Here is a 22,767-nt window from a genome sequence, read left to right as displayed (position 1 = left end):
TTTGTTTAGGAGGATGAAGGTGGTTCAAGAGAAGACATAAATTCACACTTAGTGACACAAGGTCACAGCCAGTACTTCCTCCACGGAGAGCTATGTGCTCCCACAGTGGTGGCTGGGGGCTGGGCAGAGACCCTCTGCTGGTCCCAGAGGGACTCGCTCATCTGGCCACAACTCATGGGTTGGACAGAAGATCCAGAGGGTGACAGAGCATCTTTCCTGGGAATTTGGAACTGACACATAGAAATCAAGTTCACTCATCTGGAGTTTGGCGGAGGGGAGGGGCGGTGGTTGGAAATCAAATGAAACCAGAGCATGAGAGAAACTTAGAAGTGAAAGAGCGAGAGACAGAGAGACTGAGCTTATGAGAGCAAATAGTCAGAAAGAAGGCAAACAATCAGGGGACAGAAGAATTCCAGCTCCTGACTGTGTAGTCTGTCCCAGCCCATCAATGACCCCGCGAGATGTTTAATAACATTCCAGTTTTGCAGATTAGGAAACAGGCTGAAAGAGGTGGGGGCTGGGTTTGGGTGCACAGTTAATTCAATTGCCACTGGACCCCACACTTCCCATTGCCTGAAGGCACCCTAATCCTCACTGGGACCCCTGTGGTCCCCTGACAGCCCAGCACCCTGATCAAAGGGACCCTGCGGGAGTGGGAACCCCTCTTGAGTGTGGAGAGTTCCCTGCCCCGAGATGCCATGCATCAGCAAGCTCCCGCTCACCCCAGGTTAACATCAGCCCAGCTGTACAGTCTCCCAACCCGCTTCCCTCCCTGCCAGGCACCCCCATCCTTACCACCGAGTGTACTGCAGGAATTCAGGCACAGGGATGCCCAAATCAACACGAGCCCACCGGCTATAGAAACAGCAGACTCCCAGCCCCACCTGGGTTGTGAGGGGACAGAAGGTGTCCTCAACTTTCATGTGTCTAAAACAATCTTCTTCAGCTGGAGGTTCTAGAGAAAAATAAAAGGTCCAAAACATAGTTCGGTGAGGAATTCCTCCAAGGACCTGACTCCAGTGTCTACAACCATGTGTACCTACCCCCGGAATTGGGGTGAAGGTGGATTATTGATCAGCACAACCCCTGGTGGCCCAGCTCCTTGGCTTGGCTGCCCAGAGGGGGCTGGGGGAATGGGTAAGGCCAGGGCACTCAGGAAAAGCACAGAGGACCTGACCTCTCCCTTCTGCACTCGTAAACCCTTCCCCAAATCTCAAGGCATTGGACAGAGATCCGCCACAATAATGAGATGCTCCCATCTCTTCACTCACTCCTGTCGGTTCACTTACATGCTGAGCATCCACTGGGTCCCAGGACAAGACACATAGAATGGCTGATGGGACAGGCTTGGTCCTTCCCCCTGGAACCTGTTCAATCAGATCAAAGAATGATCACTTATAAAGAGTTTCTCAAAATTATACAGAGACCAAAGACCAACTGCAGAGTGAACCAAATTTAAGAATATATATGAAGATCCCCCAGTCTCCCCGCCTAAGGTTAACAGCATAAAGCAAAAAGTTCTTGCCTTTAATCAGCAGGGAAGTTGTCACCCCCTCTCAGGTGGAAAGGAGAGTTATTCTTTGAGCACGTCACAGAAGTGCTCCATCGGATTGGACCAGGGCATCTACATTCATTCAGCAAATGTGTATAAGCTCCTACTACATACGGGAATCTCCTAACTAGACCGTTCCCAAGGCTCTCGGGCTTTATCAGTCAACAAAATAGACATGACTCCCCATCACTGGGGGCTCAGAATTTTAGCAGAGGAAACAGGCAGCATGTTGGGGTAGCAAGAGTTTGGAAAAATTTTTAAAAAAGAGTGATATGAGCAAACTCGGGTGATGGCGGTGGGGTGGGAGGCAGGCAGGAGAGAATAAGGCAATCCTGGCAGATCTCACGGAGTAATGAACTTGAAGCAGAATAGATCCGGAGGAAGAAGGAAGAGCTGGAGCCAGAGGCCCCCAGAGTGAGGGGGAGAGTGTGGGCAGAGAGGCAGAGCACGCCGGGTCCTGAGGCCTTTGTGACGACTTTGGCTCCTAATGACATGGTGACCCGTTTAGTGAGTTTTGAGGGGAGGGGTGATGTAGTCCAACTTATGCTTTTGTGTTTGTGTTTTTTGGGGGGAAGTAATTTATTTATTTTAATGAATGTGCTGGTGATTGAACCCAGGATCTCAAGCATGCTAAGCATGCGCCCTACCACTGAGCAACACCCACCACCCCCAATGTATGTTTTTACAGGCTCCCTCTGACTCTGTGTGGATGAGAGATTGTAGGAAAGCAAAGATGGAAACAGAAGGCTATTGGTATCCAGGAAAGGCTGAAGGTGGCTCTTAGGAGGGCGGGGAGCAGAGAGCAGGTATTTAATTAAGACAGAATATCCAGAATTTTCTAACAAGCTGGATTTGCTGTCTGTGAGTGTAAAAGAAAGAGAGAGAAAGGACATGGTTCCAACATCTGGGCCTGGACAATGGGAGGGATGTCCTCTCCGGATGGGAAAGGGGATGGGAAAAGGTGGGGCTGAGCAGGTGGAAAGGGGCTGGTATCAGCTCAGTTCTTCAATGTCATGGTTAAGGGGTGTGTTACATATTGCCACAGAAGTGCCTAATAGGTAGAGGAATCTGTTTTCTTTTTCTTTTTAACATTTAAAAAATATAATTAAACATATTAATTGTATTATGTGAATGATTTGGGAATTTTGTTTCATGCCAAGTTATATGTTATATATAGCCAAATGGAGCATATATCAAAAAGGGGAGAAATGAGGGCTTTCACATAAACTGACTGTCCGTAACGTAGGTAAAATTTCAATAAAACCAGTCTTCAGGGCAAAAACCTCATCTCGGTGTTACATAAAAATAAATGAAAAACGACTATGTTGATGTACCATTATTTCATGTTACATAATAGCCCCAAACTAACAGTGTTTAACTATGAGGCTTGTAGAAATACTATTCGCTTTATTCACATAAATACAGAAGTGCAGAAATGTTCTAAGGTAGAATTAGCATCTTAGTGGAAATAATACATATTTGAGCATTTTACATGATATATATGTACTGATTCAAAATTTGGAAAAGTAATTTCATAGTAGAACATATGTATGAATGTGAAAGCAAGATGAATGAAAGGAAAAGAATGTGATGTGAGTCTCAGGGATAAAGGCTCAGATGGAAAGGGGAAATCAGGGAATTTTGGAGAAATCGAGAAATTGATGGCATGCCAATTTCCAAGGCTGGGTTGCTTCCACCAAAGGAATAGCAGAGAGAGAGAGGAGAGGCCCAGGAACCCACCCTGGGGAACACCCACAGTATATGTTTGGAAAAAACAGGAGACATTGGCAAAGGACCAGCCAGCAGGCCAAAAGCAGAAACAGACAGAGAGATGGGCTGGGGGTTGAGTGAAGCAGGAACACGGGGTAGGAGGGATGGAAGAGCTGGGTCAAATGCTGCCGAGGGGCCAAGCATGATGAGGAGTCAAAATTGACCACTATATTTAGCAACATGGGGTCACTGATGGCCTTGACAGGGCAGTTTCCATAGAGCGAGGGATCAGGCGAAAAGCCAGAATGGGTGTAAAAGGGGATGGCTCAAGAGAAGATGCAGACAGTGAGTTTAAACAACTCCTTAAAGATTTGCTGCAAAGACACAGGGTGGCAATTGGTGGGGGTGAATTAGGGTCAAGGAGTGCTGTTGGTTTAAGAGGATGGACGTTTATATACTGATGGTGCCAACTAGCAGGAGAACAAAATAGATGAGGCAGTGAAAGAGAGGATGGTTTTGGGAGTGACAACCCAGAGAAGATGGGAGGGATGGGGCCTCGGGGACTTTTGGAGGAACTGGCTTTCGATGCCACTTTTAATAAGCGGTGGGGCACCGAGAGTGAGGTCACAGACATCAGAAGGCGAGCGGATGTGCTGGGAGTTGCTTGTGAAATTTCTCTTCTGTTGGCTTGTTTGCTTGTTCAAAGTAGAAAACTAACCTTACCAGCTGAGGAACAAGGAGGAAGAAAGAGTTACTGGAGCCATGAGCAGAAGATAAGAAAGAGCCTTCCAGGGAGAATGGGACAGTAAAAAGGGCAGGGGGAGGCGGGGGAGTGCGCTCCCAGAAAGTTACATTTTCTCTTTGACGTCCCCAAATGTGTGACGTGTTATTACCCTTCCTGCTGTCTACAAAATAAAAATTAATTATGGTTCAGAGGAAATGCTATTTCATTCTAAGAGGCTGCCTGTTTCTCAGGAATGGTCATCTTAAACTGCAAATATTACAAACAATGTTGAAAAGATGAACCTGTGTACCTAAAATCCCCTATTTTCTATTAATCTGTTTACTACTTAGTTCCCCTATCAATAACACATAACAAATACTGCCATGATGGAGGTACACCGATGCTTAAAAGGAAATGAGATCTGTATCCTTTTGCTAAATTCCATGGCTTCCTTAATATGCAGTTCCACTTGGAATTTAGGAATGTCTGGTATAAGAAGTGAGAAACAGTTTGAGAAAATCCCGGCTCAGAATTATACATCACAACCACATCTCACAAGTATATACAGCCGTAAAAAAGTTTAAAAGCAAAACTCCGTAACTACTCTTAAAGACCTTTGCAAACCTGGGCCTGCCAAGATGTTTCCAAACTGGAAAGGAACTCCAATCTCTTGCCTGGTACCGGACCAGAGGCTGGCCAGCCTTTTCTGTAAAAGCAAGAGAGTAAATATTTTCAGTTTTGCAGATCATTTTGTTGTAACCATGCAGGTAGGCAATAAGAAAGCTAAGAGCACTGGGAGATAGGAAACAAACGGGCATGCCCACACTCTCCCTTCCACTCAGGGCAGCTTCTCTGTGGTGGGGAGCTTTGCCACAATCACTTGCTTCTTTTTTCCATTGGTTTCTTTGTTTCCACCTTACTGCTCGAGCTCAGAACTTCAGGTGGGCCTGGTCCTTCAGCATCCATGCAGAGAAGGCTGAGCGGGGTTGGGAACCCCACCTGATGGAGAAGAGAGATTACTGGGAGGGACATTGTGGAGGCCACCATGACACGAGACAATCACACCTTCCGGGGTGAAAGGGAACGAAGACAAGGGAAGGACACAGTAGTGGGACCCCTAGGTCGCCTGCCAGGCTTGTTCTCCCTCCACGGCAACCATGGGGGCCTGGGGGGTGTTGGGCTTCAGCTACGGTGATTAGGATGAAGGGACTCAATATAAAGGACCCTCCAACTTCTCACTAGGTTCCAAACGCAGCCCCTCTAATTCCACCCTCTGAGTTTCTGGAACTCTGCTGGAAGAATACATGAGCAGGCCAGAACCAGAGCCCAAGCCAAACATGACAGGGGCTCGAGGGGCTGTAACCCCATGCTCAGTGGTCGGGGACTCCTTGCAAATCTGCAGAAATCCCTGTTCCACCTCATTCCTGGGAGAAACCCCAGATCTCCTCCTGCTCTGTCTGTTCTTCTCTTGAGGCTATTGTCCTGGAGGGATGCTGAGTCCTTGAACCTGGTCCTCCAAACGTACATAAGCAGCCTGTTCAATAAAAAAAATTATGCACTTTTTCACATTTGCCAGTTTTTTGATTCCAGAAAGGCTGTGGGACTCATTCTCACAGTCTCCTGTGCCCCCACCACATGGTGGCCCTCTGCTCATGTAAACACGATTTCCCACAACTGCACCCTGCCTCCCAGCTTGTCAGAGGGGAGTGTCCCACAAAGACACAGGTGTTTGTGAGGATCCTGTCCCCCAGCAGAAAGCCTGCTCCTGGAGCCACGGACAGGGATCTGGCCTCCTAAGCCGCTCAGCTCTAATTCAAAGCCTAAAGTGGAGGCCCCGAACATTGCTGAATGACTTTCTGAATCACCTGGACTGGAGGGGACTGATTTTCTTTCCAGGAATGGAGGTAGCGCAGCCTCCATTTTCAGGGCTGACCTTGACGATGGATCTAGTTCCCCCGACTGCACCGCAGGAAGGAGTGGTCCTTCCATCCCACAGGTTGGAGACCCAACCCAAGGGAGTACTGAAGCAGTGCATTGCTGCCAGGTCCAGCATCCCTGCAGAGTGGCCTCTGCCCTTGAATGACCCCCTTCCCAGGGCCTTTCTTGCCCGGACACCACCACACCCCAGGCTGTGCCAGAGCTCTGGGGCTCTGCGTGTCCAGGGCACACAGGTGGCACCTGAGCCAGGTGTCCCCTGGGCCTCAAGGGAGAGAGGTCTGCTTCTGCATCAGGGGAAGGTGACCCCACAAGGCTGGCAGGACACTCTCAATATGGACCTCCAGGAGCCCTGGGAGCAGTTTCCCTGCAGGTGTTAAGAGCCATCATCAGGAGGGCAGGCCCCTCTTTATGCAGACCATCCAGCAGTGCTGGGCCCACGTGCTGACCTCAGAAATCTACATGCCCCCAGGATACCCCAGGCAACCTCACAACTTCGTCACTTGGTGACCTGGGTACCACGAGCTCCTTGGCCATCCCATGAGGGTGGTCCTTGCAGGCATGGTCTCCAGGTTCTCCCGTTGAGAAATCCCCCTGGGTTTCTGTGGTCACAGAGCAGACACCAGAAGATTCTAGTCCTGCAGTGACCCCCACAGCAGTCAGCTCCCCTGTGCATGTCCAGGGACAAATGACAGCAATTTATTGCCAGGTACCGTGATGAACAAGGGGGTGGGATTCCATACTAAGTTCAGGATCCTGGTAACTCACTCTGCACCCCAAAAAGCTTCCATGAGAAATGTGTGTATTGGGATGTCTGTGCCCCTAGAAGAGCTGTTCCTGAGGGTTCCTGGGACCCTCCAGCCCCTCTCAAGGTTCTCAGATCCTGGGTCTAAATTTTTATCTGCCTCTTTTGGTGTACGGCCACCTGTGTCTCGTGGTCATGGGTCACTTTATTGCATGACTTGGCATGTTCTTAGTGCTCGTCCTCCACCCCTGCACTAGACTCCCAAGATGTTCCCACTGACCCTTGGCTCCCTGGGTGGCTCAGGGGGCCCTAAGTCTGCACCCTTCACTCTCCTCCTCTACCCCCACCTCTGGGGCCACCCCTAGGTGGACTTGGAGGTGTTTGTAAATGAGTCTTACACAAGGACATGTCTGGACAAAGCAGGACCCCACCCCCGGAAAACTCACCTGCTCCCTTCTCAGAAGAGGACCCCACAGCCCCACATTGCCTCCCAGGGGTCTACTCAGGACACAGTCCCCCAGTTCTGGGCAAGGTGTCTCCCTGGAATCCTTGCTTCCAGGAAGAGTCTCTCTGTCCTTCTTCAGAGTTTAGAGGTGTTCCCATGTCCCTGACCACCAAGATGCCCAGCACAGTCCCTTCAGTGACCTGGAGAGACAAGGAACTTATGTGGCCACAGGTCTCACAGGACACACCTGCTGGGACCCCAGGCTAAAGGGCTGTCCTTCTGCATTCTCAGGTGTGGCTCCCGTGGTAACTTTTTGCAGGGGGCCCAAACGGGGAGTGTGGCCCAAAGCAGTTCATGGGGCTCTCTGGGCAGGGAAGACTTGGGCCAGGTGGCCTTGCCTGGTTTCCCTGCTGGGCCACTCTGAAAACCCCCGCTCCTCTGGCTGTGGCTGGAGGCCCCTCAAACCTCAGGGCGGGGCTCTTTCTCTCAGCCTCCACTGACTCCAAAGCCACGCTGGTGCTGGCGAGGGGAAAGAGCTTTCTTGCCTTCTTTTGGCCAAGTTGCCACAGGTGGATGCTGCGGGGAGCTGGAGAGAGAGGTAGCACTTGCTCAGATGTGAGTGGTTAAGCAATTTGACACCCTGTCAACTAGCCTTAAACATTGGAATGAGGTCTTTCCCGGTAAAGCTGGAAGTTACTTTCAGTAACTTGTCTAAAGATTTCTTTTTTTTTTCCACTTAAAGACTCATAAAACCTCTCCCAGGTCATTCCTGGTATGGACCATTATCCAGGGATCAATCAGGAAATGCAGGAGGAGAGGGGTGGGGGTGGGGGAGAGGGGAGGTTAGATCAGAGCCCACGGAGAGGAGATGCCCCTCCCAGGAGCCTCACACTGGGCAGTGGCTTCTGGCATCCAGCTCTCCTGTTCTCAGGCCCATTCCATCTGCGGGGTTTTCCAAAAACATAATGGTGGAAGGGCCATGGAGGACACCTAGAACTTCCAGAATAGACAGGGGGAGCAGAGTTACCATGCTGGCCCTGGGTTTGGAGACAGACCTGCAGTGGAGACCACAGGCTTCTGAGAAGCCAGTTTCGAAATAAAGGCAGTATGCACTGGAATACCCAGCTCGAGAGAGTGCTTCATCATAGACATGTAATTTACTTAGTTCTCACCACTAAATTCTGTGTTCCCAACACGCTACATGAATGACGGCTTCAACACACATTCATTTCTGAGATGTGAAAAAGTGTAGAGCCGCTCTTTCATCCTGCATAATGGGCATGGCTACACTTAAGAACACTTACCAAGATTTCTCAGCAAGAGCCAATTTCGAAATAAAGGCAGTTTGTGCAGGAAAACCCTGTTGGAGTGAGGGCTTCCCCATACACATGTAAGTTATAGAGTTCCCCTCACCATGAAACGCTGTTCCCAACATGCTACATGCATGAAGGCTTCGACACACATTCAGTTCTAAGCTGTTAGCATGTGGAGAGCCGCTCTTTCATTCAGCACAAAAGGCATGGTTACACCCAGGAAGATTTACCCAGATTTCTCAGCTGCTTCCTTCAGCCAGGTTCAAAATAAAGGCAGTTTGTGCTGGGAAAGCCTGTTGGAGCGTGTTCAGAGCTGTTTCGGGCTCTGTCCCAGCTGGAGGGTGCAAAGCCCAACCTCCAGAAAGAGGGACCAGGACCCCACCCGCCAGGTGGTGTTGCCTTTGTAGGGGAACAGTGATCTTTGGGTAAGATATATTGCGGCTCTCTCTAAAAACTGCTTTGACTTAAGTTTGCATCCTAGTCACCAGTTCCAGGACAACAGAAAAGGCATACCCTACATCCCTTTGCACTCAACTCTTCCCAAAAGAGCAAATATTTGTCCATGAAAATACCAGCTGCTCTTCTAAGGCCCACTAAATACCCAGCAGTGTGGGCGGTGCACTCTTGATCAGGGACAGGTGGAGAGGGAACAGCGGTCCTCCAGCAGGCTTGGCCTGGTGTGGCAGCTGCGCTGTGGGTGCGTGGTGGGGAGGGAATGCAGGGCATCCTGTTTGAGGGGCCTCTGTGCACGCCTGCATTATAGTCTGAGGTTTCATACAAAGGCTCCAGGCATCCTAACTGGTCAGATACAGCCCCCACCCTTGGGCTGGAACCACCAGGAGATAAGTACCTGTAACAGGGACGGTGCCTGGTGTGGGGAGAGGTCATGGGACCCTCCGGGGGCAGGGGCGGTGGTGCTGGGGAAGGCAGGGGATGCAGTGAAGGGTGGAGGGAGCAGGGTCCTTTGCTTGGGGGTGCGAGTTCTTTGGGAGACCACAGGGAATGGCACACATCATCCCCACCCTATACCCCAAATTCCTAGCCCCGCCAACACAGGGGCTGCTCTGCACCCTCTCAACGTGGCTCTCCTGTAAGACCGCACCCAACCAGGCATCTGGCACCCTGCCCTACCTCCCCTCTTGGGACAGATCCCGTCTTCTTGGAAACTGCCTAGCAGCGCGTATTCAAGGCCGGCAGCCGGCCTGGCGGATCTGCACTTCAGGTGCCCTACCTGGCCAGCCGTGCCTGCCTGGGCTCAGTCCTCTATCTTGCCCACCGGTAGCCTGGGTCCACTTCCGGTGCAAGCGGAGGCCGCGGAGCCCAGGCTGAGCCCCGCACACAGACAGGTGATGGTGCCCCCGCCCCGCTGCCCCGCCGCCCCGCCCACTGTTGGCAGCATTGCCCCAGCCTCCGGCCGGTGCCACCTGCAGCTGAGGACCTCCGCGCGGCCCCGCCCGCCCCGGCCCCACCCAGCTGCCCCATAAGCCTCCCCCCACCCCCGTCCTGGCCGCGCCCTTGCTCCCATTGGCTCCGAAAGTTCTGCTCTCGCACGTCTAGCCTCGGGAGGACGCAGACACAAGCGCTAGGGGAGGGCCCCGCGGCGTTGCCATGGATAAAGACGCCGCGCTCCTCGCGGGCTGGCGTGCGCTTCTGGGGCAGGCAGCGGGCTCCGGAAGTGTGCAGCTGCCCGGGACCATGGCGGTGTTTGCTGCTGGGGATGGCGGCTTGCTTGGCCGGGCCACTAGTTCTGGCCGCGTCAGTCGGCGGCCGACATCCTTTCTGGGGCGGCGTCTCACAGACGGTAAACGTACGGCAGCGCCGTTGGCGGGGCCAGTGGACATGGACCGGGGTGGGATCCGGGTTGGTGTGGCGGCCGGGGAGGGCTGTGGTGCCGGGGAGCGGGTTGGGGCGGGGGGGACAGGGCTGGGGCACAGCCTCCGGCTTTCCTCCCCCTCGGGCTCTGGGGCTTGGACCGCGACTCCGGGTAGCCCTGCGTGGCCGCGGCCTCCCAGAACCCCTGGGAAGGGCAGGTGGAGGACCCGTCTTTTATGAAGCGGGGCCTTACCCGCGTTTTGAAGAGCCCCAGAATCAGATGTTGGAATAGGGTGGTTTATCAGCCTTGTATATCAGCAGGGAAATTTCAGTTCCATCCAGATGTTGGCTCCTTCGCTAAAACTCAGGAATAAGACAAGGGTCAGTGTCAATTAGCAGTTATCTAGGGCTTGACTCAAAATAGACTGTGCGGGGTGTAGAGATGGTAGATGGGCCCTCCCTTTCAAGGTTGGTAGTCTTCTGGGATTAGAGGCCTCAGTTGAGGATTACATCCTCATCTGCAGTAATGGAGGTTGTGGGAAACATTAACACAGAGAAGGGAGGGGTGTTGCTGCGGTAACTCATTAAAGAAGCCAGGACACTTGCCTGGCTCTTGTGTAGGAGAGTCTCGCCTAGGGTAGGGCAGCAGTTATCAAAGTGAGTCCGAGGCCCCTGAAATGCAAGACTATTTTCGTAGGAACGCCGGGAAGTCACCTGCCTTTTGCACACTCTTGCACTCCCGAGTTTCCTGTGGGGTTTTCCAGGGAAAACCTAGTCTGTGATATCACAAAACAGGTAATGTAGAGGCAGATAGAATTAAGCTCTCACCAGTCCAAAAGAGATTCTCAGAAATTAAAATCACTGCTATTCCTCTCATTAATGATTTTTGTTTAGAAAAATATACTTATTTTTTGCTTAAGAGTATTAATGGTATCATGTAGTAGGTTGTTATTATTTTTAAGTGAACTCATAAGCATTTTTTAAAGTTCTTATTTAACTTCTAACACAGGAACTATTGATAGATTTAACCCACATAAACAGCAGCCTTTTGAAGTCCTCAGTATTTAAGAGTGTACAGGGGTCTTTAGGCCAAGAAGTTTGAGATTCCCTGGAGAACGGGTGCTCAGGTACTAGTCAGGTGCTTAGCGTTGATAGACAGATGCCAAGATGTCTTCTGCATGTGCTCCCGGACTCGAAATAATTGGCCACACAGAGATCGGTGGGCAGTGCCTCCACTATACAAACCAGAAGCTGCTGAACGTGTCTTGAGTCTAGGCCATGTGCTGTGCAGAGATTCCCATTGTATCTGTTCTATCTAAGCCGGGATTCCTGTGCAGAGACCTGGCTCTGAAGACCCTCTCTCCTTTGCTCCCTGCCAGGTACCTTCTGTGTTATGTCAACCCTCCGGAGGGCTTCAGCCTCCGTAGGGGCGTCTGTATCCACATCGCCTTCCTCCTGAAGACCCTGCTGAAAATGGAAGAGTCGGTGCTGGTGATACCCCCTTGGGGCCGCCTCTACCATTAGCAGAGCCTGGACATCCACCAGGTCCGGATTCCCTGGTCTGACTTTTTTGATCTCTCAAGTCTCAACAGAAACATCCCTGACAATGAGTACGAACAGTTCATTGCAGGTGAGATGGTGATCGTTTAACTGGGGCCAGACGGTTTTTGTTCTGGTTCCGATGTGAACATCGGGCCGTCTTGCTTCGGGTTTGTCAGTCTGCTTAGGGGCCGTGCTCATGTTTCCTGCACTGCAGGTGAATTTGGTCTTTCCACAGTTTTTCTCAGGAAATATATCTGAAGTGTATGAGCTCTGTGTTCCCTCCCCTCTGAAAACCCTGGCCTTCTGGTGAGATGGAGCGGTGACAAGGAGGCCACTGCCACAGAGGCCTTGTCCCAGCAGGACTCGCTCCCTGGGCAGTAAGGGCCATTCTTACCTGAAGGAAAACACGATGTATGTGTACCATGGGCCACGTGCTGGAGAAGGTATGTAACCTCTCATTCAGTATAATTTGGTCCTGCTCAAGCTTCCCATTTTACTTTTTGTAGGAGGTAAGATTTGAAGATTTTCTTTGAATACAGCTATTTAGAGCTTATCTTTTTTTTTAATTGAAATGTGGTTGATTTACAATGTTTAGTTAGTTTCAGATATACAGCTGTTTTGTTAGTTTCAGGTATACAGCATAGTGATTCAGTTGTACATATACATAGTCTATTCTTTTTCAGGTTCTTTTCCATTATAGGTTGCAAGATACTGAACATTTTCCCCTGTGTTCTACAGTGAATCCTTGCTGTTTGTCTGTTTTACATATAGTAGTTTGTAATTGTTAATCCCAAACTCCTAAGTTTGTTTCCTAAGTCTGTGAGTCTGTTTTTGTTTGGTAAATAAGTTTATTTGTATCTTTTTTAAAAATTCCACATATAAGTGGTATCATATGTTACTTGTCTTTCTCTGTCTGAGTTATTTCACTTTAGTGTGATAATCTCCAAGTCCATCCATGTTGCTGTAAATGGCATTATTTCCTTCTTTGTTACAACTGTGTAATATTCTTTTATATCAAAATACTACATCTTTATCCAGTCATTTGTCAGTGGGCGTTTAGGTTGCTTCTATGTCTTGGTCATTGAAAACAATGCTGCTGTGAACATTGGGGTGCAGGTATATTTTGAAATTAAGGTTCCCTCTGGATATATGCCCAGGAGTGGGATTGCTGGATCAAATGATGTCTTTTTTTAGTCTTTTGTGGTATCTCCATATTGTTTTCCACATTGGCTTCACCAAACTACATTCCCAGCAATAATGTAGGAGGGTTCCCTTTTCTCCAAGCCTCTCCAGCATCTATGGTGAGTGGATGTTTGAATGGTGGCCATTCTGAGTAGTGTGAGATGATAACTTATTGTAGTTTTGATTTGCATTTCTAAGATAATTAGCGATATTGTGCCTTTTTTTCATATGCCTATTGGCCATTTGTATATCTTCATTGGAGAATTGCTTGTTTAGTTGTTCTGCCCATTTTTGGATTGGGTTGTTTATTTTTTTTTCTTATTAAGTTGTATGAACTATTTTTATAGTCTACAAGTTAAGCCATGTTCAGTCTCATCTTTTGCAAATATTTTCTCACATTCCATAGGTTGTCTTTTCATTTTGCTTATGGTTTCTATTGCTTTGAAATAGCTGATAGGTGTAACTAGGTCCCATTTGTTTATTTTGGCTTTTATTTTCTGTTGCTTGGGTGGATTGCCCTAGGAAAACACTGCTGAGATATATGTCAAATAATGTTTTGCCTATGTTTTCTTCTGAGAGTTTTTTAGCGTCTTGTCTAATGTTTAAGTCTTTAAGCCATTTAGAGTTTGTTTCTTTTTTGTTTTTTTTTTCAACTCTATTATATGCTTTCGATTTGTGGTTACCCTATTTTTCAAGTATATCAACCCATTATCATATCTATTTCCTTTAGACTGATAATCACGTAGGCTCCAACACATCCTAAGAATAATGAGAAAAAGGAAAAAGAAAGAGAAAAAAATCTATCTTTTCTTGCTACCATCTCCCTTTCCCACCTTTTTGTATTTTGATATACTTTTTCTTTTTTACATCTTCATGTTTATTGTATTGTAACTCGTTATTTCATTTCCAATGATGGTTTTCCCATTTCTATAGCATCCTGCTTCCTTTCTGTTTAGAGTAGAACCTTTTAATGTCTCTGTTTGGTTCCATAATGCTGAATTATCTCCCTAACCCCCTCCACCCTGAGCCTCTGAATACTCAGTACAGGGAAGCCAAACCATCCTAGCCTTCATCAGTCTTGGGATGCAATCTTCAGAGTGGGAAAGAAGAATCATTGAAAAATAATATTCTGTTTGTTGCTTTCTACCCTTGCCCAGAGAGTGAGAATCACCTCTGAAGGCGGAGGAAGAAAGATGGGGGCATGGGGCACAAAGTCTTTTCTCCTTTTGCTACTGAAAAAATGATTTCTTTTGTAATTAGTGATGATGCCCTTTAAATTGGTAAGATCGAGATTCCACAGCTTCAGCGCCTGTGAATAACCAGCTGGGAGAAAGCTCTCCAGGGCCCCTGCAGTGGGAAAGGCAGCCCCTCTGAGCACCTGTTGTTCTGTATTCTTCCGGCCTCCACACAGTTTCGCTAGGCACTGTGCAGGACGATGCAGTTCCCCAAGGTGGAGGACTGGGAGACCCCTGCTTGGTGGCAAGCCACAGGAGCCCACACTTGAAGGACAAAATGAAGAGTAGTGGGGTGGGCATAGGAACAGAGGATGGTTGAGACCCAGGATAGTTTCCTGGAGGCCAGCAGGTGAGACTGGCGGGGCAGATGGGGCCCTGGTGCATGGGCAGTCCTTGAGGGATCTGAAGCAAAGATATGAACCAAGATACTGGATTCGTGTGGGGGTAAATCGCCCCCTGGAGGCCACGTGGCAGTGCAGCGAGCCCAGGAGGAGAGGGCATTTCCCCAAAGTTGGGTTGACAGATCACAACCAACTCACTGGGAACCGAGAGGTACAGAGATATTGTTAACTTTTTGTCCCTCTTCCTGGAAAAAAAATTGCTTCCTGTTGAATAGCCTGTGTAGTTAGTGAGAATTAAAGACATGAAGTAACATTTCCTCAAAAGTCATCCATTGTGCAGTTGTTAATAATGGTCAAATGCAAACTTGAATAGATTAAATCAAACAGTCATCATCGTATTTTAAAATCTTTTAAAATAAAAAATCTTGCTGTCTTTGTTCTTCATTTCAGGGTTCACTTGGTGATAATAGTAACAAAAGCAACAGCAAACCTTTAAAGAATTCTGTCCTGCTGTTCAAGGAACTCTGTGTTCATGACAAACAAATGAGGTGGCACTTTACAGGAAGGACAGTCATTAATCACACAGCTAGTAAATGGCAGGGGTGGGACTTGAACCCAAGCTGTCTGACCCCAGAGCCCCCTCTCAGGCCCTTCAGTGCAGCTCATCACTTGGTATGCCCAACAGAGGCCAGCATTAAAGAGCAGCATGACCTTGGCTGCTTGGCCTCTGTTTCTTCATCTGTAGAATGGGGGTGTGGGCAGTGAACTCTGTGAGCTCAGTGGTCACTTCCTCCAGCTCTGCTATTCTACTGCTTTGAGTTAATTTAAGAAGTATCCGAGCCCCTGAATGGCCCACCCATAGGCTGGCGCTTTGCTAGGCCGTGGGTTACGGAGAAAAATAAGATCAGCCTGCTTCTCCAAGGAGCCTGTGTCCCTCCACGGCAAACGGCTTTGAGGCCCAGGCTCCCTCGCTGGCAGTCGGGGACTGGGCAGGAATGTCTGATAGAAGATGGAGGCAGAGCCCCTCCAGGAACAGTGGTGGCCACAGAGCTATCAGGAGCGGGAGCATCTGTCCAGGCTGCTGAGAGGGGGGCCCTCATGAGGCCAGTAGCCCCCCCAAACTAAGCCCTCAGGACAAAGATCCAGCCATTCCTGCAGTGTCACAACAGAGCCAGTCCATCCTCATCACTGTGCCCCTGTGCTCCTTTGTCCTGGGGCCTCTCTTCCCCCTACACCCAGAAGACTCATCTCTCTCTCTTCTCTGAGTGTCCCCTCACTTCACCCATGGTCCCTGCTTCCTAGGCCACCATCTCTGGAGTTGACGATTTGCCCCCTCACACTCTCCGTTTGATCAGGAGCCTGGGTTGACCTCCTTGTGCTCACTTTCCCCCATGAGGTGATTTCTCCTCCTCTCTTGGGAACACCTGGAAAACCCAGTCCATTCCTAGCAGTGCCTGCCACCCTGGCCTCCCTGCTCATCTGCCTCAGTCAGGAGCAGCTGGACCACCAACTCTGTATTGCCTCACCGCCTACCATCAAGACGTCAATGTTGATTCTCCCTCCACCACCCAGTATGGTCATTGTAGGGTCTTCTTCTCCGTCAGCCTGAGCCAGACACCTCCCATTCACCCTACCCCCGGGCTCATACCCGGGCGTGTCTCCACCCCAGGTCCAGCCTCTCTCCTTTATGTGCCCAACTCTAGCCATCCAGCTGCTTCTCCACCAGCCTCGTTGGCCCTCCTTCACCCTCACTGGGGCATCATGCACTGACTCCTCTGCTTTCCTACCTGTCCACGTTCCTCTTACTTCCACTTCCCCACCTTCCAGCTCTGCATCCACAGTCAGCACTCTCTTTATGACAAACAAAACTCCCTTGACCCTTGATCTTTTCATTTCCTCACCAGGATGACTTCCATCTCGGTTCACCCAGCTCTATTTGTTCTGAGCCTGCAGGCAGCAGGCTCTCCCAGCACAGATTTCTAAGACTACAAATCAATGCCCAGCATGTTGCCACTGCCAGGCAATCCTCCAGGATTTCTCTAGTGAGCACATTTCCCCACTTGCCACACAGTGGTGTCAACATTCTCTGCTCTCTGCACACCTCTAAGCTTCCCTCTGTCTCTTCCCTGACTCCCAGCAGATGGCCTTGCCTCCTGCTTCAGAGAGAATGACATGTTACTTGAAGGGAACTCGCTCACCTGCAGCAAATCTGCTCACCTCACCTTTTATCTGTCCCTCTCCCACCTGGACTCTAGCTGTAGTTGTTCTTAATTTAGTGAGTTTAGTTGACATATATATACACAGTTAAAAGCTTAGCACACTATAGGCTACCTTCTTGGGCTTACTTTTTCAATTTAACATAGGGTGTATGATGCATCCACTTCGTTGCATGTACCTGCAGTTCATTTGTTTTAACTGATCTTAAATGTTGTGTGTGTGACAGTAACACAAGGCAAGTGTAAGCCAGGATTCAGGATGCTGGTTACTTCCTGTGAGAAGAGGCCTAGGGCAGGATAGGACACAGTATGTCACTGTCAATAGTCCTGTTCTGGTGCTGGGTGACAGGTTCACAACTGTTTCTTATAATATTAATTTTAATACATAAATACTTCTGACAGGCACCTAAGGTGAGAATGTGTCATGAGCCAAGATATACAATGGATAATATTACATCATTATTGTTATGTAATCTTGTTGTAAAATATAATATTCATAATCCTACATTGTTATGTGTTATATATTATATAGATGCATGAATTATATATTATGTATATAAATAACTACATATGTATTATATACTATCTGATAATAAATAAACAGAACATAACATGCTAGTATATCTACTATTATGTATTATTTAATAAATAATATACTATATCCTGTTATATGACATGGCACCTAATCTTTAATCAAATAAAAATATGTCACTATATGTAATGGTAATTAATAAAATTAAATGAAAATGCCCGCAGCTTTTAACGCCAACACCGCTCCAGCTGTCACTGTCTATCTTCTTCCCTTTCATGGTCGAGGTCCTCACGGTGCTATCTGTTCCCCTTTTCATCTCGTTATCCTGAACCTTCCTCCCCCTCCCATCCCATGCTGCCTTCTTCCCCGTGGTCCCTCTAGTCACCAGCGGCCTCTGGGGCACTGATTTCAGGGCAGTGTCTCAGGCCCAAGCTCACCCGCCTGTCCTCCACCTCTGCCACTGCTGGTGGGGACACGGCGGGGGGCAGAGTGCACCTGTTGTCCTGGAAGAGAATACAGCACAGACTCCGTGACCAGCAGGAGGTGTGGCCGGAACCTGCAGGACTGGGGGGAGAGCCAGACTGTCTGCATCCAGACCGGGGGCACTTGGAGTGTGAAGAAGCCCAGTCCTCACTGCCCCTGAAGTGAGGAAAACACCCTCAGGTGAGTTAAAGTGCTTATGACCTAGGTCTGTTGGCTGCAAAGGACAAAGGGGTCCCTAAGGGGAGGTTAGTTGATGTTCCAGGCCCCACAAAGGCCCTAAGGGCTGGCGGGGAAGCAGGCTGGACGCTCCACTGGACCCAGTGTCCCCTCGGGGGTGGGGCCTTCCGGAACAAGCAGAAAGCCCTCAGTCTCTTGGGGAACGCGGCAGTGTGGGAGCATCCCTGCAGTGAGTCAAGTGACGTCAGGGCCTGTGGGATCCGTTTTTATGGCCACATTGAGCCACAGCAGAAGCCACAGCAGGAGTGGATTCCTGTCTCTCCAGCTGACATCCTCGTGTCTGAGTGCCAGGCTTCAGACCCGATCCCCTGGGGTGCTAGGACAGTTATACACAGAGGCGGCTCTGGGAGGCCTCAAGAGGGCTGTACTGGCCTTGCTGTCGACATGATTACACAAAGATCAAACAATCCATCGATGGGAAGAAAATAAGAACCATGGTCACATCTGGACCGCAAGCTTAGATGTGGTATATGGGTGATATTTATCGACAATCTGGCGAGGATCTGGTCAAAGCTAGAGGCCAAGGCAGCAAACCGGTAGTGACACTAAGGAACATCGTGGTGCAGAGGCTGGATTGGGGGTCTGAAGGCTCCTCCCAGGAGGAGCCTCAGTGTTTGGGAGGTAGCTAATGTGCCTGCTTCATGTCACTAGCAAGTGATGCCACCTGCGGAAAATCAGCTATAATCCTGAGCCGGGTCAGCCCTGGGTGATGTGATAAAGGCTCCTACAAGAGGAGGCGCCAGACGGATAGTGAACCAACCAACAGGCTGATGAGTTTCTGGCCTGTGTTTATCGTGCTTTCGCAGCCAAGAATGAGGAGAGAGTTGAATGGTTCACCATGAAGATTTTAACAACTTAAGAGAGTTCCGTGTCTCACTGCATTTCAGTGTCACCCGGAGGAATTCAAGAGGTGTTTAGACCCAGAAGGGACTAACAGCCTCTTGGTTCCTCATCAACCTGACAAACCCACCAGCCCTCTATGGCCAGACCTTGGCAAGTGCCTTCCCTTGTTCTAACAAATCCCTTTCCACTCACGCCTGTGGTATGCTTTTATTTTTGTTTAATTAATGGGAATGAAGATACCTTACAGCCTCTTCAGATCTTTCCTTAGGCCTTCTGCTCTTAGACCCCGGCAAGGGGGCCCGCTGCCCTGGGTCCTGCACTGCAGAGGGTCCCTCTGGCCCTGACACTTCCTCTGGCCATGCCCTCCATGGGGTGGAGTCAGCAGGGCCAAGGGGGCAGGGTCATTGGCTCCATCCCATGCTCTAGAAGCCCAGGACCCCAGATGCCCTGTCTCAGCAGCCCCTGACCCATTCCTAGTGCCTGCACCGGCTCTCCCGGAAGCTCAGATTCCCAGGACTCACAGAGAGGCCAAAGGGCAGCTGTATGTATGGAGGGTATGAGCAGATCCCGAATGTGAGTTTTGAGTGTCCCCCTGTGAACATCCAAGGCCACTTGTGGCAAGGGATGGACCCAGCATTGGGAAGAAAAGGATCAGGCTAGTGGTCAGAGACTGGGAATCAGCTCTCCCCACACGCTCACTTTCTTTGCCGGACTCCCCTGTGTCTTGGAATTCTAAATTTGAACCTGGTCTTCCCCCTTATAATGAACGTATATTTGTAAAGGCAGGACTTTAGAACCTACTGCACTTAACATGTTTACATGTACAGGATGTGAGCTCCCAGGTATGCTCTGGCCTGCACTTCCAAAGGTCCAGAGCAGTTATGTTGGCTCTACTGAGACTGTAATTGGTAAAGACCATCTCCAGAGAGGAGAGCTCCTGCTTCACGCTCCAAAGTCAGGACCTTCTGAGTGGATAAAACAATGGACACTGTGACCCTCAATTGTAAATTGATTTAGAATAACGCCAAAGTGTGTAAGACGTGTGTGTGTGCACGCGCGCACCTGGGGACGTGTGTTGTACATGACTGTGTGTTTGTGTGTGCTCACGTGCACCTGGGGATGTATGTGGTTCTGTATGTTATGTGTGTGTGTGCGCCTGAGGATGTGTGTGGTTGTGCGTATGTTATGGGTGTGTGGGTGGCACATGACTCCATGTGTGTGTGCCCGTGGGGATGTATGTGGACTAGAGCCAGTGTGTCTGCACGTGTGTTTGTGTGTACGTGCATGCATTACTTTTAATAGTAGAAGCTGTCCTTTAGAAATACGATGTAGTAAAAATTGTATGATGTCCTTTGCTGTATAAATCAAAATTAAAATTATCTTCAATCACCAGAAATTTAGTCCCCCTCAGATTCTGTTTTTTTTCCATATTGATTATGTCCTCATTTTACTGATGAGGAAACTGTAGCTTAGAGATGTTGACTGACTCAACCAAGGGCATGGAGCTCGCGCGCCCAGGGCCAGGACCCAGTCCAAGCCGCACTGCTCCAGAGGCCTGGAGCCCTGCTCATGATCATGCGTGGCCTCTTGGCGGGGGAACAGATTCTGATGGGCTGTGGCCAGTGTGCAGGCTGCCCGTGCCGGGGACTCGGGAAGCCGGGTGGAGAGTACCAGACAGCAGACAAGAGTGAAGGGCTGCTCAGAAGTCAGATAGTTTCCTAGGTCTTGGATGAGGAAGGAGGCTCACTGCTCATCCTTGATCCCTTTGCTGGTGGCCAAAAGGGACCAAGGCCCACGAGAGCACTTCTGGGAGCTGCCTGCCAACACCTGGAAAAGGACTGCTCAGGACTGGCTCTGCAGTAGGAGCAGAGGAAGGGAATGTCGCCTCCTGGTGGACATCCTTTGTGATGGCAGTAGGAGGCCTAGGAGCCTTGGTATCGAGGTGGCAAGGCAAGGTCCTAGTGGATGATCGCTTCCACGTGTCTTAAAAATCATTGCTTCATATATTTTATCCATTTTGTGGTTTATTTTAGGGTGGTAAATATGGTCAGTGTTACTCCATATTACCTAGATTAATTAATTTTTTTATTGTTAATTTTCTCTTCAGTGATTTGGAAGCTATATTGCCTCTTAAAGAAAATTCTCTCTAAATCTTTATAAATCATCTCTAAGTTCATAAATTTTTATGCAATTGGACCAGTATTCCTATAAGAGTCTCAAAAATGAAATAATCTATTAGATCCTGTTCCTCAATAATGATAAATTTAGCATATTTTACCTCTCTGTTGTTCTAAATTGTGTGTGTGTGTGTTTGTGTGCTCCAGTTACTACTTTTTAGACAGTTGCTTTAAGTTTGTTACATTAACAAAGAAAATATAGGTATATACATCTTGGATTTCATTGCTCACTACCACTATTTAATCCCATGTCTTTCCCACTTTTGAGTTATTTACTTATTGGGATTTCCCAATCAACTGGACACATGATTGACTAATTGTTTTTGAGTGGTGGACTTGGAACACTTACATATCTATATGCAGATTTATGTTCTCCTCGTCAACAATTCTCAGAGTGTTGTTGATGGCCCAAGCCTTGTTTTAAATTAAGGCATTGTTTTTCATCACCAAAAAAAAAAATTATTAATTTAAGGTGTTGTCTTTTTATGGCTGGCTAGTCTTTTATGGTGAATGGATATTAATAGAGATTTCCTTAACCTTCCTCCTTCTTTTTGCCATAACTCGAATTCATTGAGAAACATGTTTTTACCATTTCTCAGATGGGCTTCAACTTTGACTTCTGCTTTAAACCATCACCCCACTCTTTTTCTCCATGCTTATTCCTGAAAAAGTGAGCTCTCTATTGGTTTATAGGTGGTTCCCGTCAAAGATTTGTGACTCCCTGTCCAAAGTTCCAAAGGAAGAGAAAAGGAAAGATTCCTGTTTCTGGTGGTTACATTTTGTCAGGTTAGAGATCTAGTTATCCATGTGGCTGCAGTGGAATCTGCAATATCTTGGCTCAGAGTTTCATTTTTCTGGCTTACTAGGGGAACCGCATTAGCTGGGGTCACGTCGCTGTGGCCGTTGTCAGGATCCTGGGACTGAGGCAGCCCCTTTGCCTCCTTGTTATTTTGATCTTGCAAACTGGGTCCCAGTTATGTGAACCCTGCACCTGGTGGCCAGGATCGCCCCACACGTGACGTGTACCCAGTTCCTTGGCGTCCCTCACTGCTGTCAGCTAGTTCCAGTAAGAGTACGTGATGGCTTCCACTACTGTCCTTCCTCCATCCTCTCCAGGCAGGCCCTCCTTTCCCACTAGTTGGCCCTAAACCTTCTCTCCTGCTCTACATACGCTGACGGAATTCCTCAGGGTTTCCAGCAGGTAGATGGGTCTCTTCTATGTTTGGACCCCTTCAGTGCTTGCAGTGAAAATATAGGATGTGGGAAGGAGGAGCTTGGGGATTCTCCATATCTAGGGCCTCCCTATCCAGCAGATTCAACTAACGGTGGATTGAAAATATTGTTGAAAAAACAGAGTTTCAAAAAGCAACACTTGAATTTGCCATACACTGGCAACTACTTACATAACATTCATGTTGTATTAGATACCATGAGTAATCTAGAGATAACTTAAAGTACACAGGAGGACACAGTGAAAGAGAAAGTGACAACAAATACATGTGTATACTCATGTATAACTGAAAACTTGTGCTGTATGCTGGAATTTGATACAACTTTGCAAAATGACTATAACTCAATAAAAAAAGTTTGTATATATATATAAAAGTAGATGGGGGGATGTACATGAGTCCCATGCAAGTCCTATGTCATTTTATACAAGAGGCGTCAGCATCCATGGATGTTGACTTCAGGGTGAGTCCTGGAACCAGTGCCCCATGGTTACCAAGGGATTACTGGAAGTCC

The 22,767-nt window shown here is 48.6% G+C and overlaps 1 protein-coding gene and 1 long non-coding RNA gene across 1 annotated transcript; one reads left to right on the top strand and one right to left on the bottom strand.

The window, feature by feature from the left end:
• LOC140687542 (trafficking protein particle complex subunit 9-like) overlaps positions 1–22,767 on the bottom strand; it is a 518,046-nt gene that overhangs the window by 221,249 nt on the left and 274,030 nt on the right.
• On the top strand, positions 11,616–14,429 carry LOC140687653 (uncharacterized). The gene is made up of 3 exons (XR_012062056.1): positions 11,616–11,866; positions 12,014–12,221; positions 14,221–14,429. It is a non-coding gene; the product is annotated as an uncharacterized lncRNA (long non-coding RNA).

This window comes from Vicugna pacos, chromosome 20, assembly GCF_048564905.1.
Source record: "Vicugna pacos chromosome 20, VicPac4, whole genome shotgun sequence".
Taxonomy (NCBI): domain Eukaryota; kingdom Metazoa; phylum Chordata; class Mammalia; order Artiodactyla; family Camelidae; genus Vicugna; species Vicugna pacos.
The sequence above is the reverse complement of the archived record's forward strand: the minus strand, read 5'-3'. Positions and strand labels throughout refer to the sequence as shown.